This window comes from Dendrobates tinctorius, unplaced genomic scaffold (assembly GCF_039654945.1).
Source record: "Dendrobates tinctorius isolate UK_male_01 unplaced genomic scaffold, ASM3965494v1 ptg000292l, whole genome shotgun sequence".
NCBI lineage: Eukaryota > Metazoa > Chordata > Amphibia > Anura > Dendrobatidae > Dendrobates > Dendrobates tinctorius.
This window is the reverse complement of record NW_027361959.1, coordinates 478,630-501,102: the sequence shown is the minus strand read 5'-3', so window position 1 is coordinate 501,102 and position 22,473 is coordinate 478,630.

Here is a 22,473-nt window from a genome sequence, read left to right as displayed (position 1 = left end):
AAGCTGCAGCGATTGCTCCACCTTCCCAACCACCGCCTCATTATCGACATTGCAACAAGGTGGAACTCCACCCTGCACATGGTTGAGTGGCTGTGCAAACAGAGGCAGGCCATAATGCATTTGTGGGAGGATACACGGCCAGGCACTTTGAGAGCAGACATGGAGTTGACAGGTGTGCAGTGGTCGAAGCTGAAAGACCTCTGTAAAGTCCTTCAGTGTTTTGAGGAATGCACACGGCTGGCAAGCGCAGACGACGCCATCCTAAGCATGAGCATCTCACTTATGCGTCTGCTCATGCAAACTTTGACGCACCTTAAGGAGCAGGCGTCTGCAGCCAATGTTGACGAGGAGGAGGGAATCCTTGATGACATTCAGCCATTGTCTGCTCAGGGACCTCTCCTGGACGAGGTGGAGGAAGAAGAGGAGGAGGAGGATGATAATGGGGATGATTACTTAGGGGAGCAGGATGCATCTCGTGGGGCAAGTGAAAATGTTGGCGTGGCAAGGTCTGGTACAGCGTTTGTGCGTGACTGGAGGGATGTGGATTTGCCAAAAAGTGCTCCTCCAACCAGCACTCACAGTGCATCATTGACACCGGGAACATTGGCTCACATGTCATATTATGCCTTGCAGATCCTAAAAAGGGACCCTCACATTGCCAAAATGATGAACGATGACGACTACTGGTTGGCCTGCATCCTGGATCCACGCTATAAAGGCAAATTACAAAACATCATGCCACACGAGAACCTTGACCTAATATTGGCTAATAAACAAGCAACTCTGGTAAACCGGTTGGTTGAGGCATTCCCAGCACACAGCAGCGGTGATGGTTCTCACACGAGCCGTACGGGCCGGGTGCAGCTTGGCAGAGGTGTTCGTGGTGCACACAGCAGAAGTGGCGTTGGAGACAGGTGTTTCATGACAATGTTGTGGACTGATTTTTCAAGTACCGCTCACACAACTGGTAATACTGCATCGATGGAAAGTGACAGGAGACAGCAGTTGTCAACTATGGTTACAAACTACTTTTCCTCCCATATCGATGTTCTCCCTCACAGGTCATTCGCCTTTGACTATTGGGCTGCTAAACTGGACACCAGGCCTGAATTGGCACAATATGCCTTACAGGAGCTCGCTTGCCCAGCTGCAAGTGTGCTATCAGAAAGAGTCTTCAGTGCAGCTGGATCAATCCTGACAGAAAAAAGGACCCGTCTGTCAACCCAAAATGTGGATGATCTAACCTTCATTAAAATGAACCATGCATTGGTTTCTAAGGATTTTGTCCCACCTTCCCTTGATGACACATAGGTTGACAGAAAAATGACTTGCTTTGGTCCTCCTCCTATTCCGCGAACATGACCTATTTCGCCTTTTGCAGCAGCTGAATGTCCCACATCAACATATGCCACTTTGTAAACCGCCCTAACTGGGCTGCCCCCCCCATGGCCGGGGTCACCACCTAGCGCACAAAACCGTGCGAGTGCCGTTGCCCTGGACAGGTGGGTAGGCCGACTCTTGGGCGCAGGCACTGGCACAGGGTCCCTCATGGTGCAATCAAGTGTCTCTGACGGTGGTGGTGCACACCCGCCGTACTATGAGGGGCCCAGTGCCAGTACCGACGCCCACGAGTGTGCCACACTTGCTTGGTAGGGCCCCAGCATTTGCAATGTTTACCTCTCCCTGCTCCTCCGCTGTGTAGTCTGGGCTGTCAAATCCTTCACTGGGAGTGCCACTACAAATTGATTGAACTGAAAGATGATGGTTAAGATGTAGCTATGCCCTGTCCTGCTGGCCAGGCTCTAGCTCCAGATGATCAATGGCATCCATTTCTTATGGATGTCGACTCACAATGACATGCAGTGGTGGTTTATCATCAGCTTTTACAGTTTTCCTACTCACAAACGTGTAACATTCCGGCGCACATTTTAAAATCTGCCCTCTCATGCCAATCAAATAGAATCGACTACGGCCTGTGGATTCTGTCTTTTGCACTCCAAAGTTACGTGACAGATCATGATAGCCAGTGAGCACCATGTTTACATCTCTCCCTGTGATAAAAATTGGATTGAAATGAGTAACAGTGATGGAATCAACGGAAGTGCGATACAGCAAGACTTTATTCACAAAAAAATGTTTTCACTGTCTCAACACACCAAATAATTGAGGGTCAGCATCGCCTATGAGAATTGTGACGGAAGTTTTTCCCGTGAATAGTGATTCCTAGATTTCTGCAATCACTAGCCTTTATGTCAGTAATTGTATGTATCTCATTTCCTATTGCGGAGAGGCTGGACTGTATTACTGAGACAGAAATATATATGAAGATTTAAAAATAACACCAAAAGTATATAGTTGTGTACGCCTCAAATGCATTTCCTTTTTTCCACTTTTTAGATTGCTGTGTAATCCATACTGAGAACACGTAGATTTTACATGTTTAAACTATGCTATATATATCTGCTATCCAGTGATAAAGTACCCTTTCTCAACTTTGTACAATCTGGTCAAATCCATACTGGGCCTGATAACATCTGAGTCTGCCTCCTGATCTATAGACATATATTTTTAATGTGTAAAATAGGCTACATATATACGTGTTATCCGGTGAAACGGTACCCTTTATCAACTTTCTATAATGTTGTTGAATCCATACTGGGCCTGAGAACGGCTGCCGAGCTGTTAAGAAAAGCTACAGCACCTGTGGTTTGGACACGTTATTTTTTCAGGAATGACGGTTAGGCCTAACTCCGGACTTGCGGTTGACCTGAACTTACTGGGAAATCATCGTTTGTTCGCGGGGAATAATCTGAATCCCAGATCCCCATCACTAACGGAGTTCAGCAGGTTATCTGCACCTGTAAGCGACAAAAACTGGTCCTTTCAGTGTAGCGTGCATGCAGCCCTGGACATGTACGGGAATGCTAGACCTGTTATTGCTCGATCTCCCATGCCAGAGCCTTGCTTATCCCTCTAGTAAGCTTGACGCGTACTGCGGGGGCATGCCGGAGTCTAGGTTGTTAACGGAATAAAGCTGAGAAATCGCTAGCACAACTACAAACACACATACCACACCACACACAGAATCGACACAGCTTTCAAAGTGTGCATCATTTCTTTAGGTGGCATGTTTGTGGTTTCCCGGGTGGAGTCCAATTAAGCCACAGGCTCCACTCCTGATGGTGCCCTTTTGGACATTCCTTTAAGGTTCAGCTTTGCAATCATACTGCCCCCGGAAACCAAAAACTTTGCCTTCATGGACGCTGTTTGGAGGTACGTGGGAATAACGCCGCCCGATCAGCAGTCGGCATATGGGTCGCCCTCCCAGGGCTGTGGGGTACTCGGTACCGGGCCGATGTCAGTGGGATGTGTCACAGCAGCGGTGACCCGGACGGTGGCCCTTGGCGCCCATGTAAATGGCGTGGTATAATGGTAAAGAGTTTATATAGATAGTTTGACGCCACCTGTGGTGTTCGGCAACATAGATGTTAGGCTGACGCTGCATGCAGATCCTCTGGGACTGATGGTGTTGTGCAGCAAAGATGGTGAAGCTCCCCACAGGTGGAGCTGGAGTCCCAGGGAAGTGTAGATGTAGTGATGGGGGAAAGGCACAGGCGGTGTAGGTGCTGGTACCCAGATGTAGCGGTGCTGGAATAACTGTAGGACACCAGAGCGTGCATTTCCAAAGCTTTACTCACAGTCTGCAGGTTACACAGATGCCTGCCTTCGTGCTGTGTCCTCCGGGTCAGGACCTCAGCCAACCTCCGGGACCAAAATGGAAAGCTCCCTTCCAACACTCCGCCAACATGTACCTTCCTGAACATTTCCTTTCTAGCGCTTGTGGGGGAAGCACTCACAGGACCGTGGTTCACTGAAGCGCCTCCTGTCTAACAGATGTTCCTCAGACTTTACTTGTATGGCAGACAGCTGTATCCTTTTCCTTCTGGCTCCCACATGTTGATGCTGGGGCCTCCGAGCTTTAGTTGGGTACAGAGCATTTGTAGCTGCTACTTCCCCCGGTTTCTGCTGCAGGAACGTCAGTGTCCCTACAAACTCGGAGACCGGAATCGGGACCATGCGCTCCAGCTAGGAGTGTGCCTTAACTCTGCTCATCCTCTAGCTCCCCTTCTCACGTCCACACACTTCCCTGTTGTGAGTTCATTTTCACCTTCACCATTGAGGTCTGATGAACTCCCTCTTCTGGTGAATGAAGGTAGTGAGGCTGATTACCAAGCATCTGGGCAGGATGATGATGACTGGGTGACGGGAATTGCTGACTGGATATAAGGCAGCCGACGCCCTTCTGCCTTGCTGGTGATCTCTCTGAGGGATTCTAGGAGACCAGTCTGATTCCTGCTCCTCAAAAGCTAAGTTTTCTGCTCTGTTTTTTACATTTGTGTTTTGGTTTTCTTTGTTTTTCTGGATTTCTGCCATTCCCTGCTGGGGTGTGCTGAATTCCTTTTTGCTCTGTCTTCAGAAAATACCTGAGTACTGATATAGTCTTTTTGAAGCCTAGCGTCTTCAGGGCTTTTTTCCCTATCAGCTGTTGGCTCTTGTTCTGATAGGGTTTTGGCGGATTACAGACAGCAGCTTTTCTATCCTGTCCTGTGTAGTTAGCTTGGGCCCCATCGTTTGCTCAGCCTATCTTTCTATCTGTGTGAGTGTTTTTTCATCTTGCTTCACCGTCATTATATGTTGGGGGCTGCCTATTGCTTTGGGGTCTGCTCTGGGGCAGTTTAGATTTCCCTTTCTGTCTTTAGGCTATGTAGTTCTCCGGCTGTGATTGAGGGGTCTAGGGCACCATAGGAACCCCCCACGGCTACTGCTAGTTGTTGTTGATAGGTTCAGGGGTCTGTAATCCGATAGCTGCCAACTTCTCTGGTTTTCTGGACTTAGCTAGTATTTCTGTTTTTTGCCTCCTACGTTGACTCATTCATAACACTTCCCCTTCCCTGCACAGAGTGCCCTAACTTACCTCCTCCCGACCACAGAGAGCAGCTCCTCAGCAGTCAGGTTCAGAGGTCTCCCTGCTAGCCTGTAGTGGGAAATGTGTTGTGTGTTGGTTTCACTGCTAGAGAGATCCTTCGTTGCTCCCAAGCTTGACAACACACTCCCTAGGAGGAAGGTAATGCCACAGTGGCGACCGTACTCTTGGGGACGCCACAAGTACACTGAGGTCCAGCCACTGCTGGATGATGCTGCTGGTACACTGACCCAGACCACTACATTCCCCTTGCACTCTACACTGCCAGAATCTGACCCAGAGGAAACTCAGGTTCCCCTTTCCACATACTATACCACCTTACACGGTGACAAAGAGGAAGGTGCAGATGAAAGTGCAGGTTCCTTGAGCAGGTGGGGGGGCATACTCATGGGCGATGGCACTGGCACAGGGCACTGCATAGTACGCAAAAGTGTCTCTGCCGGTGGAAGGGCCTAAACAGCCAAGTGCAGTGAGATGGAAGATGGGGACGACAAGGAGTTCAGAGTAGTGCAGGGATTCCCTAGCAAGGAGACTTATGTAATTGTTTTCAATGTTGGGACAGCAATTTTTGGTGAGCACTATACTCTGGTGAATGATATATGGGGCCCACCATACACTGGAGCATTCCAAAGGTGGACATCAGACACTGGAACAGCATTTACAGGGCCCATTATACACTAGAGCAGTAGAAATGGGGCCCATTATATATGGAGCATTATTTGGGCCCATAAGACAGTGGAGCTTCATCCATTGGGACCAGCATATACTATAGCATTATGTGGAGCTCACCATATACAGTTTGAAACATTATATGGGATCAATGATTCCATATGGAGAAATATATGGGCCTCATTACTCTGTATAGCACGCTAAGCGCTGGCCATAATACTGTATGGAGTTATATATACTGTCCGTTTTTGGAGGTATTGGAGAATTTAAAATGGATATCAGTCATGAGATGTAAGAAGTGAAGTATTTTTCATTGTACTATACTGCTATTTCTCTGCCGTATCGGAGCATCATGAGTTGTGGTATGTGTTAAAGGGGCGCTCTTTGACCCTGGGCCCACGAAAACCTGGAGCCAGCCCTACCCCCCCACAACTGTATCCAAATAATCCCCATTTTTCAGTGCGTAACTAGTATTATGAAGTAAATTAAGGTTGACAAGCTTAAGTAATAAGAATTGATGCTTTTGGCATTCAAATGGGCACTGTAGGTGTCTTTCCTGTCCTCCTCTCACTGCCGACTTTAATTCCCCATTGACTTACATTGGGTTTCGTGTTTTGGTCGGAACCCCGACTTTTCCCTATAGTCGGCCGATTTTGCTCGACCCGACTTTTGGAAAAGTCGGGTTTCATGAAATGAAACTCGACCCTAAAAAAACAAAAGTCGCTCAACTCTAATAGCTACCAATGAGCGGAGGTGCCATTGCGTAGGTTTAGGGTGCCAACCACCGCAGGTAAATAGGAAGATTTCAGTTCTATACTAGGGTGATTTCGTTCCCTCCATCCCCTTTTTAGTTGCAGACAAGATACTATTGTGCATATTTGTTTTTATTGATATGTACTAAGAATTATCTTTCTAAATACTCTTATTAAAAATTATGCTTTATATGATTTATCCAAAAAATTGGGTATTCATTTTGGTGATTTGTTAAGTATTTTTTGGTACCTCCTATTTCCTATACGGTGATTTTTGTTTAGTCGCCTGGTTTAACCTAATAAATACGTAAATATTATAGCTTTGTTTGTTGGCAATCAGGTAATAGGGCTTGGGGTTTGATGTTAGCTGTGATTTGTCAAATCATATCTGGTGTCTAGCACTGGGGTTACTAGGGTAATTGGCAAGAGCGAGGTAAAGCGTCAGATTTGGCGCATCTAATGTAATGCGCCATTTCTGCTCCGGCTGTGGGCTGGTATTTTTAGGATGGAAAGGGACCAATAACCATGGACCTTACCAGCCTGATATTATCAGCCCACAGCTGTCTGCTTTATCTTTGCTGGTTATCAAAAATATGGGGGACACCATGTCACTTTTTTAAAATGATTTATTTATTAGGCTAAACAAATCTAAACACATGAAAGACCCTAAAAGGTACACATTTATTATATGTAGAGGGCTTGCTTAATTATATATCAACAGGACATCTATTTATATTTATCTATTATTAGTGATGAGCAAACATACTCTGTGATACTTGGATATCACTCAAGTATCTAGATGATCAGATTGGCTCGGCACTTGTTGAGCATTGGCTGGTGCTTGGATTGCATGCACTAAGCCTGACCCCGCATGTTTGGCACCTGTTACACAGCCAATAAACATGTAAGGATTGCCTTCCAGTCACTGTAATTCTGTAGCCATCTTGGTAGTGGCATTACTGTGATTGGCTGGCCCCATTACCTCATCAGAGGTTATAATAAAATGACTGGAGCTGCCACGCTTAGCTTACGGATGCTTTTGCACAGCTCAGGGACAGTTGTGATTGGAGGGAGAGAGCAGTTGTCCATGCCTGTGTGTGCATAGTTTCATTAATCAAAGTCCTCTAGTGGTGCGTCCTTCTAAGGCTATGTGCAAACGTTGTGGATTTTATTGCATATCCGCAGCGTTTTTTGCCTTACAGATTTGCATCAAATCCGCAGTGTAATGCACAGCGAATGTAAACCTATGGGAAATGGGGTTTTGTTGTGCACATGTTGCGGAAAAAAATGCATGGATTCGCAGCGGGTTTTTTTCTGAAGTATGTAAATTCTTTGTTCGGATATGCAGCATTGCTGCACCCATTGACTTGCATTGAGTCAGGCACATCCGCAGCAAAACCGCATATGTAAAAAAGATCTTCGGTTTTGCTGTGGATGACACGCTGCAGATTGGGAGGAGATAAGTGTGTGTGCTGGTGTCTGCCAGGACTGTGCGGGGGGCCTGCGGGGATCTGTTGGGGCTCTGCGGGGTGTCTGTCGGGGCTGTCCGAAGGGGTGTGCGAGGCTGTGTGGGTCTGTAGGGCTGTGTGTGTGTGTATGCAGGCATCATCTGATGGGACTACAAGTCCCATCCGGCTATGCTTGCTAAAGTGACAGTGAGTGATACATTAGCCAGTGATGGTACAGTAGTAGTCCCATCATCCGGCTAATGTGTTGAATGTAAAAAAAAAACACATACACACATATATAGTTCATACTCACCATCTACACCTAATCCCCGAAGCCCTCGATCACCTGCAAAAAAAAATAAAAAAAAATAAACACTAAACTCCCTCTGTCCGACGTAATCCCATTAAGGCTGGAGTCACACACAACGACAAAAAAATAGGTCCGCTTTTGACGGACCACAATCACACAAATTTTTCATGAACAGTGATTCGTGTGTCATCCGATTTTAATGCGAGGATGCGATTTTGTCGCATCTAAGCATCCATTTGACATCCGTGTGACATCCGTCTGCTGAGATTTTGTCGGCGGCTTGCAAAATGGACAAATAATGGAACTCAATGACAGGTTAAAACACAAACGAAATAATAGATATATACTCATAGAGTTCTACATAGCACAATAGCAGCTAATTCAATTGCCAGCTTCTGTAAAATCATTCTAAAACCCGTCATGAAATGACACATGGTTTACATACAGTAAACCATTTCATTTCATGTATTTTTTTTATATGACCCTGACTAATAATTAAATTAGGGTTTGTGTGTAAAATCTGGGACGTCTAGATGTTAAATTAAGGGGTTAAAGCTGGTTTCACACTTGCGTTTTTTAGCACTGCGCCTCGTGCGCTATCGTGCGCATGCGCATTGCTCCTCTATCTTTAACATGGGTGCACATGGTCTAGCGCATGCATGCGTTTGTACGTGTTTTCGTGCACATGCATTTTTTGTAGTGTGCGACTAGGCATGCCGGATGCAACCTGTTGTATTTTTGGTCAGTCCAACCTGTCTCAAAAAAACACATGCGCATGTTAGTGCACGGAATGTGCAAAAAAACAGCATTACAGTCTATGGGAACGCAAGCGTGCGCTAGGACATGCGCAAGCATGCGTTTATAATCGCATGCATTTTTTATTTAACATGGTGACCAACTCGTTAAATTGCATGCGCAAAAAACAGCAAACGCATGCAAAACGCATGGTGCATTTTTGCATGCGTTTGGTATGCGCACGAGGCGCAGCGCAAAGAAGTGCTAGTGTGAAACTAGCCTAATTCGTTAGAAAAAAAATGCGTGGGCTCCCGTGGCAAAATCGCAACCAGAGAGGTAAAGCAGGTGAGTGAGGGCAGATTTTCATAGCCTTGAGAAAGAACCATTGTTTTAGCCCCCCAGCTACAAAAATCTGCCCCCAGACACCCCAGAAAAGGCGCATCTATAAGAAGCGCCTTTTCCGTCACTTATCCTCTCTATTCCCATTGCCCTGTAGCGCAAGCTAATGGGTTTATATTAATGGGTTAATGTCACTCTGCAATTGGAAGGTAACATTAAGCCGATTACTAATGGAGAGGTGTCAATTAGACACTTATCCATTATTAACCTTAGACTACTAAAAGGTTAAAAAGCACACACAGACATTAATGAAAAATTATTTTAATGAAATAAAGACACTTAGTTTTTGACAAGATTTATTGCTCTGCTAATCCAAAAATAAACCATCGACCTGTAACAAAAATAAAACAAAAAAGCAATCATATCCTTACCACTCCACTGCTCAGTCACGTCCCCCACTGCAATCCATCAGAAGGGGTTAAGTGGTTTACACTGGGACCTGTGCTAATGCGACCAGCCCCATGTAAACCACTGCCAGAATGAATTATTTAATCTCTGCACAGCCTCCCTGGCTGCCCTGAGATGAATTAATAAGTGTGGGAAAGTTTCTGCATGTTTTCCCATGCTCATTAGTTCACCTCAGGTCAGCCAGTGATGTCAGTGAGGCTGTGCTTAGTCCCCTGGCTGACCTGAGGTGAAATAATGAGCGTGGGAAAAATGCAGAAACTTTCTCACGCTAATTAGTTCATCTCTGGGCAAAGCGATAAAGATGGCTGGGGAGAACACATCACACAGAGAGATTGAGTAGAAGTGGGGTCAGTGCCCTGACTTGCCAGGACAGCAGGACTGCCCCCTCAAATCGGGATAGTCCCTTTTGGTCGAGGATGATTGGGAGATATGCAAATTGGGTTCCACCATGCTCGACAAAAAATATTCTGCTGAGTAGGTGGGGTCACAGCACATAGGTACAGTCAGAAGGGATTATCTCCGAACTTTTCAAAATTGGATGAGGGACATGTATTGCAGCACATACTTAGTAATTGTTCCCCAAGTGAAGGTTGTTAGTTTTCTCATCACTAAAATATCCCTTTCACAGTCACTTAGTGTATGATGCCACAAAATGTTCTCCCCACACTGCCTAATACCCCCAAAGTGAGTTCCCCCACCAAAATTTCCCCCCACAGAGCCCCCACATGCACAAAATGTTTACACAGTGCCCCCAATGCAGTATGAAGTCTCCACGGTGCCCCACAATATAGCATAATGCCCCAAGAGCCCATACCAGTGTGACGGTCACACAAAGTATTATTATTTCTTTTCAGAGCATCATTGATTCTACGATGCTGTACATGTGAAAAGGATTTACATACAAAATACAGATATAAATTACAAGGAACAAACTAACAATGACAGACTGCAACAGAGGGAGATAGAGGGCCTGCCCTTGAAGGTTTACAGTCTGCAGGAAAATGGAAAAGGAGACTGTAGGATAGAAGGTTTGCAGCTGCTCCAGTAGTGGTGAGGTGGCAGGGGGTCATTATTACAAACTGTAAATTTCTTGAAGAGTTGGGTTTTCAAGTTCTGTTTGAAAGGTCCGAATGTGGTGGATAAACGAACATGTTTGGGCACTGAATTCAAGATGATCTGGTGATTGAGTGATGAATGTATAAGTGTGGAGAAAAGAAGAAGATATGGGCAGGACTGGCGATTACGTGTTTGAAGATATCGGGATTTAATTTGGAGATATATGGAGGAGACTGATAATGGACGACTTTGACGTTCAGTGTCAGAAGTTTGACTGTATACGTTGGGGAATTGGGAGCTAATGAAGGGATTTGTAGAGCAGAGAAGTAGCAAGGAAAGAGGTGAATTAGTTGGGCAGCAGAGTTAAAAATGGACTGGAGAGGTGCAAAAGTGTTAGCAAGGAGGACACAGTGGAGGAAATTGCAGTAGTCGAGGTGGGAAATAATTAATACATGCACTTATATTTTAGTAGATTCAGGGCTGAAGAAAGGACAGGTTCTGGAACAATCTTTTCATTGGAGGTGGCAAAAGCTAGGATTTACAGTAGAGTTTGAAGAACAGGGCAGAGTGTAGGGTTATTACGAGGTGGAGGACTGTCATTACAGGTGATGTCATTTATTGTGATTGATAGATCGGGTAGGGGAGTTAGGTGAGATGAAGGAAAGATGATGAGTTCTGTTTTGTCCACATTGAGCTTTAGGAGGAATGATGAGAAGGAAGATATAACTGATAGACACTAGGATTCTGGAAAGCATAGAGGCGATATCTGGACCAGAGAGGTAGATTTGAGTGTCATCCGTCTATAGGTTGTTACTGAAAGCCATGGGACTTTATGAGTTGTCCCATGCCAAAGCTATAGATTGGGAAGAGTATGGGTCCCAAGACAGAACCTTTGGACACTGACAGAGAGAGGGTGTAATGATGAGGAATATTGAGAATAGGAGATGGTAAACATGTGGATAGAAAAATATGAGGAGACACAGAAGAGCACAAGGTCTTTGACACCAAGGGAAGAGAGAATCTGTATTAGGAAGGAGTGGTCGACTGTGTGAAAGGCATAGGACAAATACAGAAGAAGGAGTATAGAGAATTGTCTGTTGGCTTTGGAGGTAAGTAAATCATTAGTAATTTTGGTCAGTGCAGTTTCTGTTGAGTGGTGGCAATAGAAGCTGGATTGTACATTGTCAAAGAATGAATTAGATGAGAGATGGGAGAAAAGTTCAGCATGGACATGTTGTTCAGGGAGTATGAAGGCAAATGGAAGGGGCGATATGGGATGATATTTGAACATAGAGGTTGGGTCGAGGGACAGTTTATTCAGGATATGTGTGAGTATGGCATGGTTGAAGCAAAAGGGAAGGTACCAGAAGTTAATACTAAGTTGAACAGATGGGCAAGTGCCAGGATAAGCAGTGTGGTGAGGTAAGGGAGGAGGCAGCATGGAATAGGGTCAAGGGCACTAGCGGTGATCTGTGATTTGGAGAGACGATGAGCAAGCTCTCCTTCAGTGATGGTGAAGAGGAAAGTTATTGGAGTAGGACAGTAGTCTGTGAAATATAGAGGTTATGATGGCTGAGCAGTAAAAACTTGCATGGTTTGGTCGATTTTGCTTTTAAAATGTGCGGCATAGTATTCTGCAGAGATGAGGAAGATAAAAAGGGGCAGTGGTGGGTGGAGGAGGGAGTTAAAAGTGTTGAATAACTAGTATGAAAACGCCTTAAAATGGTATGATAGTCCCATTGTCCTTCACACAGTTTGATGGCTCACATAGCCCACACAGTATGATTATCCCACTGTGCCCCCAACACAGTATGAAGTCCTCACAGTGCCTTCTAATGCAGTATAATGCTCCAATAGCACACAATATTGTGATGGTCCCCACAACCCCCTCCCACAGTGGGATACTCTTGACACAGTATGACAGCCTCTATAACTCCCAACATAGCATGATAACCTCACAGTGTTCCCAACACAATATGAAGCCTCAACAGTACCCCCTCCCCAATACAGTATAACGCCCTAACCATCCGCCAAACTGTATATTGATTCACACAGCCCTCCAAACAGTATGACAACCTACATAGCCCTCGAGACAGTATGTCGTCCCCCAAAACCCACTCGCAGTGCCCATACAGTATGATTGACCCCTCCACCTTTCACACACATTCTGCCGCAGCCATGATTTATTTAATTTTAAGTATCTGTATGGGGATTTTATTTAAGCATGTTCGCATTTTAGGATGCAAAAAAAGCTATTAACTATTTATAGAGAGTAACAGAAATAAAACAGCTATTTTGCTGTTTTAACATTTCAGGTTTTATGCTTTGGATGTGTCTTACAAATCTATTCTATTATTTCTAAACACTGTTTTTCGGTGATTCCTTTGTATCCCCGTTCATACTGCACCAACACACACAAATGATACACCATTTGAAAGGTAAACTTGCCCCCTTCAGCAATAAAATAGTCAAGCAAACCACATATCCATGATTTGATCACAAAATACAGGTTAAACATTGCTTTTCATAAACCTGCAGTAATGAAAAATGAACTGCAGGTGGCACCACAGTACCCCAAAGCACACTACCAACACATTTGTAAACATGCACTGCTTTTTTGCTGATTACTTCGCCCCACACACACACAATACACCATTTGAAAGGTAAACTTGGTCCCTTCAGCAAGAAAACAGCCAAACAAACTACACAGCTACGATTTCATCACTAAATACAGTTTAAACATTCATTTTCATAAACCTGCTGAAAGACACAATGACCTGCAGGTGGCATCTCAACCGGAAAACATTTTTTGGCCTCTACTCATCAAACCAATTTATTGTATTACCAATCTACATATATAAATACCTGTCTGTGTTCATCAGCTCATGAAATACATTTACATTTGACCAGCTTGATTTTTCTGAAATTGCCTGCATCCCCGACGACCAATGTGTGAAAATTTTGCACAGGCCAAGCTAGTAAAGTCTTAAATACATTCTGTGGGTTAGCGTGATTAAGGTGATAAGCTTTATCATTTTATTTTCATTTTGTTCATTACTTTTGAACAATAAACAGACTAAAAAAAATCTTTTGTTGTGTGTTAATATATTCTAAGAGCCATAAGTTGAACATCTTTTGCGTCACCAGAACTTTGTGAGGGCTTTTTTTTTTGCGTGACAGCATACTAGTTTTCAGTAGAGCCAGTTTTTACTGGCACCAATTTGGTATACAACCATTTTTTGATCACTTATTAGTTAATTTTTTGTGAAACGAGAAGAACAAAAACAGCAATTCTGGCATTTTTTTTTTTTTTTTTAGGTGGCGCTCACCGTGCAGAATTAATGAAAGTTTATAGTCGATATTTAAACTAAAGGAATAACTCCTCTAAGTGCAGGGTCCCCTACAAGGACCTACGCTAGTTTTGATGCCGATTTCAGATGCTGACAGATTCCCTTTAAGGCTGTGGCGTGAAAACACAGTGTGTAATGGAGTACTTTGTATTCAGAAAGAGGTAGCTGCAGTAGTCTGTATGAGGACACTTTGTGGCAGTCCTGTGTAAGAGCTCCCTTTGGCAGCCACTGTTTATAGTACATTGCGGCCACGCTGTATGACTGACCTAATTTATGGGAATCATGAAAGGGAATATTTATGGGAGACCTATTATCGTGCACTACAGCTGGAATTTTATTTGGTCACTGGGGCATTTAAAACTTTCGACTAAGTAATGAGTCATTTCAAATGGGAGATAAATCTGCGCTGGCTGTGTGTCACATTTACATGGCACCTAAGTGTGCTAATCAATGCGTTCTTACGGAATTTAACTGTCATGTGGGAAAGATTGTTTTTTGGCCTTATGCTAATAGAAAGATCTAGCTAACAGACAAAATTAATTACATTAAAACAGACTGACTCTCATTCTCTTTAAGCCATACACAATATTTTTTCTTCTAAATAAACGTCATAAACTCTGATTTCACTGTGTACTTTTCCCTCAATCCCTTTCATTTCTTATTTCCAGCTCCCGGTGACATCACCGGAATCACTAAAGCCGGACACTGGAGTTTCCCAGTTTTTCTTTCTTTCAGCTTATTTTAACCCATTGCATCCCATAAAGTAACACTTGCTGCAAAATAAGCAGAAAACATACATTCTGCAAATACGGTATTTAAGAAATAAGAATGGAAAAACATTAATTGAAATGTAAAGGAAAGAAGTTACATTTGGAAAAAAATAAGAAAAAAACTTTTTAGCCTTATGCCAAAAGGGGTTGGGTCAGCTTCTAGTTTTAGTAAAAGAGTATTCTCCTTGTTCTGGGTATGAAAAAGGCTTTGTAAGGCAAAAGCAAGAGCTCAGAGAGGCTCTGTCACTGCCTCACATTCGAAAAGACAGAGGTACAATTTAAAGACCCTTGCAAAACTTCCCCCAGCATACATAAACACTCATGTACACACTTCCTGACATTTACTATAAGCTTCCTTAAATCTTTTTTCCCCAGATATATAAATACATATACAATTTACACCAATGATCTCTTCCTAATTGTCATTATTCAAGAGAATTAAAATATAGAAATTATGATACATTTGCACAGGGCAATTTTCTACAAGTTTAATCCTTTTTTTTAAGCCAAAGGTAAGAGTGAGTGCTAATCTGAGGAAAAGCAAAGAAAGGTGAAATAATTCTCCTCTTTCTCACATTTGTTCCCGGTGACTCATTAAAGGGAATCCGTCAGTAGAAGTCCAAGGCACGCTTGAAATTGTTTCAAAAAATTATTGCAAATACACATGTTTAGTTACACACATGTTTATTTCTTTTGTGTGTATTGGAACAACAGAAAAGTAGAGAAAAAAAAGAGTTCTGGAGAATTCTGAAGTGGCCAACAAAAATTCCGGATCTAAATCTCATTGAACACCTGTGGAAAGATCTTTAAATTGCTGTTGGGAGAAGGCACCTTCAACTATGAGAGACCTGGAGCAGTTTGTAAAAGAAAAGTAGTCCAAAATTTCAGTTGAGAGGTGTAAGAAGCTTGTTGATGGTTCTAGGAAGCGATTGATTGCAGTAATTCCAAAGGGTGTGCAACCAAATATTGAGCTGATGGTTCTAACAATTTTGTCAGGGCCATTTGGGGGTTTTGTGTGAAATTATGTCCAATTTGCCTTTTTTCTCTGTTTTTTGTGTTGTCCCAATACACTCAAAAGAAATAAACATGTGTATAACAAAACATGTGTAATTGCAATAATTTTCTGGGAGAAATACTTAATTGGGGCTTGTATCGACCGGATATTTATGAGATATAGATTTTTGTAGTGAGGGTACGGCCGTGACACACTCCCTCACTTCGCCGTATGTTTGCTAGAATCCCTCCAATTAAATAACCGCCTGACAGATGGTGTGAACCGGGTCATGTTTGGTCTCTATGTAATGGTAAAATCATTACAAAAAATATGACGGTAATATATCCAGCCATTGATCCGCAGCGGCAGAAATGTCATGGAAATTGGAAATCTCATAATTTTGTGAAACTGAAGCCACATCCCATGACGATCCCTATTAGGAGTCATCAAGGGGAGGTGTGTGCGTTGTAACTTAGGTGCCGATAAAAGGAAAGGACGAATTATGATCGGTGTTCCTGCAGAGATATAGAAATCAGTCAGTGCATGCATGATTCCCGTTCACTGGACGTTTCCAATCGAAGTGCTTTCCTTTGCTAACTGAGCCATCTCCGTGGCCAGTGTAGTAAATTTCTTTTGTGTTATCCATTTATTTTATGTAATTGTATATGCTGCATTGTTTTGTCTCCTTTGTAAAATATTTTGCATATTTTTTTATCAACACTGCCTGTCATTCTGGATTAAATATGAAATTTAATAGTTCAGTTCATTTTGTTCTGTAAACCGCACTCTTGAAAACCATACGCGACCTGTCAGGTGTCCAATAGGCCTACAAATGATTGGTGGTGGCAGATAATAATCTTTCTTGGGTTATCATGGAGTTAACAGTGACAGTACAGGATTTATCTATATTCTGTGCATTGGAAACGTAGGTGTATTGTATACACCATACGCTGACTGTTAGTTCTCCTATAGCAGGTCTATTAATGGTAACAGCCTTAACTTAATTAATTGATTGTCCGCCAATTATGTAATTGTACTGAAGAGAGGGGATAGGAGATGTCTGTTTGTGACAAAGAGGTAACAGAGGGGTGTGACTACCCTGGCTGTGATCTATGACAATTGGTGGCAGCAGTGGGATCTGCGTAAACTCTACAGTGTCATTCTTGACAATTGGTAAAAAAAAATTCTGTAACTTTGTCAAGGATGCCAGCACTTACACTTTTCTTTACATTTTTGTGTATACCATAGAAAGTTTGCATAAAAAAGCCCATCACAAACTAAAAAATGTGGCACAATGCTTTGTCGAAATGCCATGTTTGAACAAGTACACTCAAGATGGTCTAATATGATTATTTCTGATCTGTTATTTCTTGGGGCTAGACATCCTGTAGAGTCAGAATATTATGTAACACATTATTACAGACACATCTTGTTGAAAAGTGAAGTCAATATTTTTTTCCATTCAGTTTTGAGTGAAAATTATATGAAAGGAAGTAAAAAAAAATGTCAAATTTTAAAGGTTTTTCCAAGTTTGTGTCCTACCTACTTTAAGCGCACTGAAATATGAGAATTTGTCTGTTTAGCTTTTTATTAAAGTAAAGGAGATGGTATTTGTATGGATGTTTAAACTGCAATTATTGCTTGAAAATAAAGCGAGCTCTTTCCTCTGGTGAACATGGCTCACCCAGTTATTTTCCTAATGAGCCAAAATAAAGTTGTTTAATTGAGGTAACTTTTGGAAATTTCTGTAGAAATAAGCTTGGCACAGACAGATCAAATACGTGCCATCCGGTTTCTGGGAAGCAGACCTGACTGGCCAGTCTGAGAACAGAGCACATGTATCTTCACAGGGCCAGATGCAACCTTGGAGACTGATCAAGTAGACTGGTAGGCCACAAAGATACAGGTTCTTTTTTGGTAGCCACTAGCCAGTGGCGTAAATGCAAAGTTATGGGCCCTAGTGCGAACTTTCAAATGGGGCCCCCATGCCAAAATACACGCACATCTCCGCTCCATATACCTCGTACATGCGCAGCTCCGCACACCTCGTACACACGCGGCTCCACTCCGTACACCTCGTACATGCACGGCTCCGCTCTGTACACCTCGTACACCTCGAGCATGTGCGGCTCCGCACACATCGTACACGCGCGTCTTCGATCCGTACACATCATACACACACGGCCCCTCTCCATCGACGTCATACACATGCGGCTCCGCTCTGTAGACTTTGTACACACACGGCTCCTCTCCGTACACCTCGTACACACGCTGCTCCACTTCGGACTCACACGGCCCCGCTCAGCACACCTCATACAACAACGGCTGTGCTTTATACACTTCGTACACACACGGCTCTGCTCCGCACACCTTGTACACACACATTTTGCAGTGATAAATAAGTATTTGATCCCCTAAAAACCATTAAGAGTTCTGGCTCCTACAGACCAGTTAGAAGCTTCTAATCAACTTGTTACCTGCATTAAAGAAAGCTGTCTTACATAGTCACCTTTATAAATGACTCCTGTCCGCAGACTCAATCAGTCAGACTGTAACCTCTACAATATGGGCAAGACCAAAGAGCTTTCTACACAAAAAAGGGTGGGGGAACAAGAGGCGCAATAGTGCCCTATCACTAGTGACACTACAATGTGAGTGGTGTAATGCAGTTCCACTCACCTATTCCAGTTGTGTGACCCACAACTGGCTTGAAGACATAACACAGTATCAGCTGCTGCAGGACCTCCACCGACCACTCCAACGTGGAAAAACTGCCAGATAATATGGGAAGCAAGGTGTGCCACAGTCCGCGCTGCTGAGTCCACAAAATCACCTAGGATGCAAGATGTTGTAACAAAGTACTTCTTTACTCCTTCCTACGCGTTTCGGCGCCCTTCCTGGCACCTTCCTCAGGGATATTACACCAGCCATAGGAGCAGGGAATTTATAGCCCCTTCCATTAGCAATTATGGGTGTGTTCTGTTTACATATGATGTCATAATGGTCATCACTGGGGGAGGGGCCAGCATTTTTGGCACAATTTCACACAAATAACATAATAAAACAAGAAAATCCTTCAAAATACTTGCTAAAATGTACATAAAAATCCTACCAGTAAAATGATATGCAGACCTTCATAAAAATTGCAGCGGAAACATTGCCAAAGTATCCAGACTGTCAATGCAAAAACAAAAAATTTTTTTAAAAAACATTATCTCCCAACATTCAGGGTAGTAGAACCCATGTGTTTACTGGTTTCATTGTTTTCTCTTGTGACTTATGTTGAGCGCCACCGTCCTGCTGGTATCAGTGCCTGTGGAACATAGGTTCTATGAACTATTTTTTCACAAAACTATCCTGTTAAAATATGTGATACTATGGTTTGTTAAAAGAATTATTATAAAAAATTGCAATGAACAAATTTCTTTATTTTTGTTTTGTAGGAGGGAATCAAGGAGCGATGCTACTATTAAGTAAACTCCATAAGTTAGGGCATTATAATTAAATTGGGGACTAGAACCCAGGTGTGCTAGACTAACAGACACACGTTTTATGGGTGACACCACCACAATTAATATATAAAATAGTGACCATAACTACACGGAAGATGTTAGACACTTTTTTCAGGCCATTTTTAATAATACGATTAAATAACAGTAATTTTTAGATAATTCTTTATTGATATTAAATAATAAAAATAAAAAATAAAAATGAAAATAAAAATAAAAGTTTTTTAAAAGCAGTTAATTTTAGAAATAATCTATTTTATGGAGTTTACTTAATAGTAGCATCGCTCCTTGATTCCCTCCTACAAAACAAAAATAAAGAAACTTGTTCATTGCAATTTTTTATAATAATTCTTTTAACAAACCATAGTATCACATATTTTAACAGGATAGTTTTGTGAAAAAATAGTTCATAGAACCTATGTTCCAAAGGCACTGGTACCAGCAGGACGTTGGTGCTCAACATACGTCACAAGAGAAAACAATGAAACCAGTAAACACATGGGTTCTACTACCCTGAAAGTTGGGAGATGCAATGTGCAATGCGCAATGTTTTTAAAAAAAATTTTTTGTTTTTGCATTGACAGTCTGGATACTTTGGCAATGTTTCCGCTGCAATTTTTATGAAGGTCTTCATATCATTTTACTGGTAGGATTTTTATGTACATTTTAGCAAGTATTTTGAAGGATTTTCTTGTTTTATTATGTTATTTGTGTGAAATTGTGCCAAAAATGCTGGCCCCTCCCCCAGTGATGACCATTATGACATCATATGCAAACAGAACACACCCATAATTGCTAATGGAAGGGGCTATAAATTCCCTGCTCCTATGGCTGGTGTAATATCCCTGAGGAAGGTGCCAGGAAGGGCGCCAAAACGCGTAGGAAGGAATAAAGAAGTACTTTGTTACAACATCTTGCATCCTAGGTGATTTTGTGGACTCAGCAGCGCGGACTGTGGCACACCTTGCTTCCCATATTCTCTGTCAAAGAGCTTTCTAAGTCTCTCAGGGACAAGATCATAGACCTGCACAAAGCTGGAATGGACCTCAAAAGTAAGTAAGACGCTGGGTGAGAAGGAGAAAACTGTTGGTGCAATAGTAAGAAAATGGAAGAATTACAAAATGACTGTCAATCATTCCCCTGATGAAGAAATCTATTTCCAAAATGTGTGTCGGTGTGTGCGCGTCATTGGGACCTGGTGGACCTTAAAGCTATAGACCTCCTATTTTTACTATATTGGCACTTTAGCACTGCGCACCTTGTGTATTATATGGAGGCTTTTTCTCCTCATTTCGACACTATTGCACCTTGATTATTGACACTTGTTGTGTTTTTCTCTCCGCTTCACTTTTTGTATATGTATGATTTTTTAACACTTTGTGATTATTAATAATTCTATTATTTATTATATATAATTATTTTTTCTTTTTTGGAAAGTACTCTATATATACCAGACAACAGGTGTCCATAATTATTAATTTCTTGGTCTAGTGCACTGGCCATCTCTTAGGTCCACCACTCTCATAATTGATTATATATATTTAATTATATAAATATATTTTTTATTGTGTCCTGAGTCATGCGCATGTTTTTAATACAGTATTACTGTTGCTATTTCTATTTAATAAAGGCATATATTTTATCTGTATAATCTTGCCTGGGCTTTTTATGGCTAGCCATAGTTTTAGGTAATTGGTTATTCTATACTCCTGCACTGGTTAGAAGTACTTCACCATCATATTAAACTGTGCAGGTTTTTTTCTGGCTAGCATTGCAAGGGTCAATCGGTTGAGTTGAAGCTCCTGGTGCCTTCCTACTTATATTCTTTCAGCTGTTCAGTGTTGACCACTCCCCTCTGCTATATATGCTTGCCACTGGCACATAGAGATTGCCAGTGTTAGTTCATACCACCTGGTTCTAGGGTTGGATGTGTAGCTTGCGGCTGGAATTGGCATTGGAAGATTGTTCAGGAGGTTGTTGCTTGGAGTTATATCTGTGTGCTTATCCCCATCCTCTCCTATTTGGCTCCTCCTTCCTTAAACACCCTTGTGTCCTATTTTGTTGTTTGGGGTGTGTATTTTGCATGATTGGTATTTTCATTTATCCCTGTCTGTCTTCCATTGTTTGTGTGGTTAGTATTATCCTACACACTTCAGCTTCCCTCTACCCTGAGTGATCAAGGGGACCAATAGGGGTTAATAAATGAGCATGACAATGCACAAGAATCTGGCATCTCCATCTTCAGGAGTAATCCCAGGGTCAGGTATTGACTAGGGCTCCCCTAGTTTTAGGTTAGCACCCATAGTCCCAAAGCCATCATGATATCATGTTGCAACTGAGCAGTTGTAGCTTTCCAAAAGTTTTTGGACAATTTTGGTGTAATTGTTTGCTTGCATATTCCAAGAAAGTCCTTGACAAGGTCTTGAATGATAACCAAGCATTCTTTTCAAGTTCTGACATTGTCGTTATGAAATGTTCATCTTAGATGAGCTGCCAAATTTGTGGACCATCAAACACACTGGCCTTTATGTTTTCAAATGACAGGCAAGGAAATGCTAAAATGAGGTACTTGAAAGCGTCTCCTTCAGTTGGCAAAGCTTTACCGAATTGCTTCATGTGACCCACTTTCATGTGCAGAGGTGGTAATTAATATAATGTTCTTTCTTTCAACTAGTGGCTCATGTACAATGTTTTGATCACTTGGTTTGAGGTCAGATATTGGAAGCCAATTCCTCTCAACACAGTGCCTCGCTTAAGCTCCTCTGTGCCACATGTAAAGAAAACAAGGATACTTGGTGTATCCGCATTCTTGACTAAGAAGTAAGCACACCATTTTAAGGTCAACACAGATGATCCAATTTAGATTGTGATATTGCAATAACTTAATAATCCTATTTATGGCTCTGTATTATTCACAAAGAGAAACTGAATAGCCAGTTGGGACTGCACCAAATAAATTGCCATGAGACACATTAGGCTCTCCTTTGAGCTATCAATGAACAGTCACCATTCAATTGAGTTATAGATTGGAATTCTCCATTCCTCAATGTTTAATTGAGGAATTGGGAATTCCAATCTATAACTCAAAT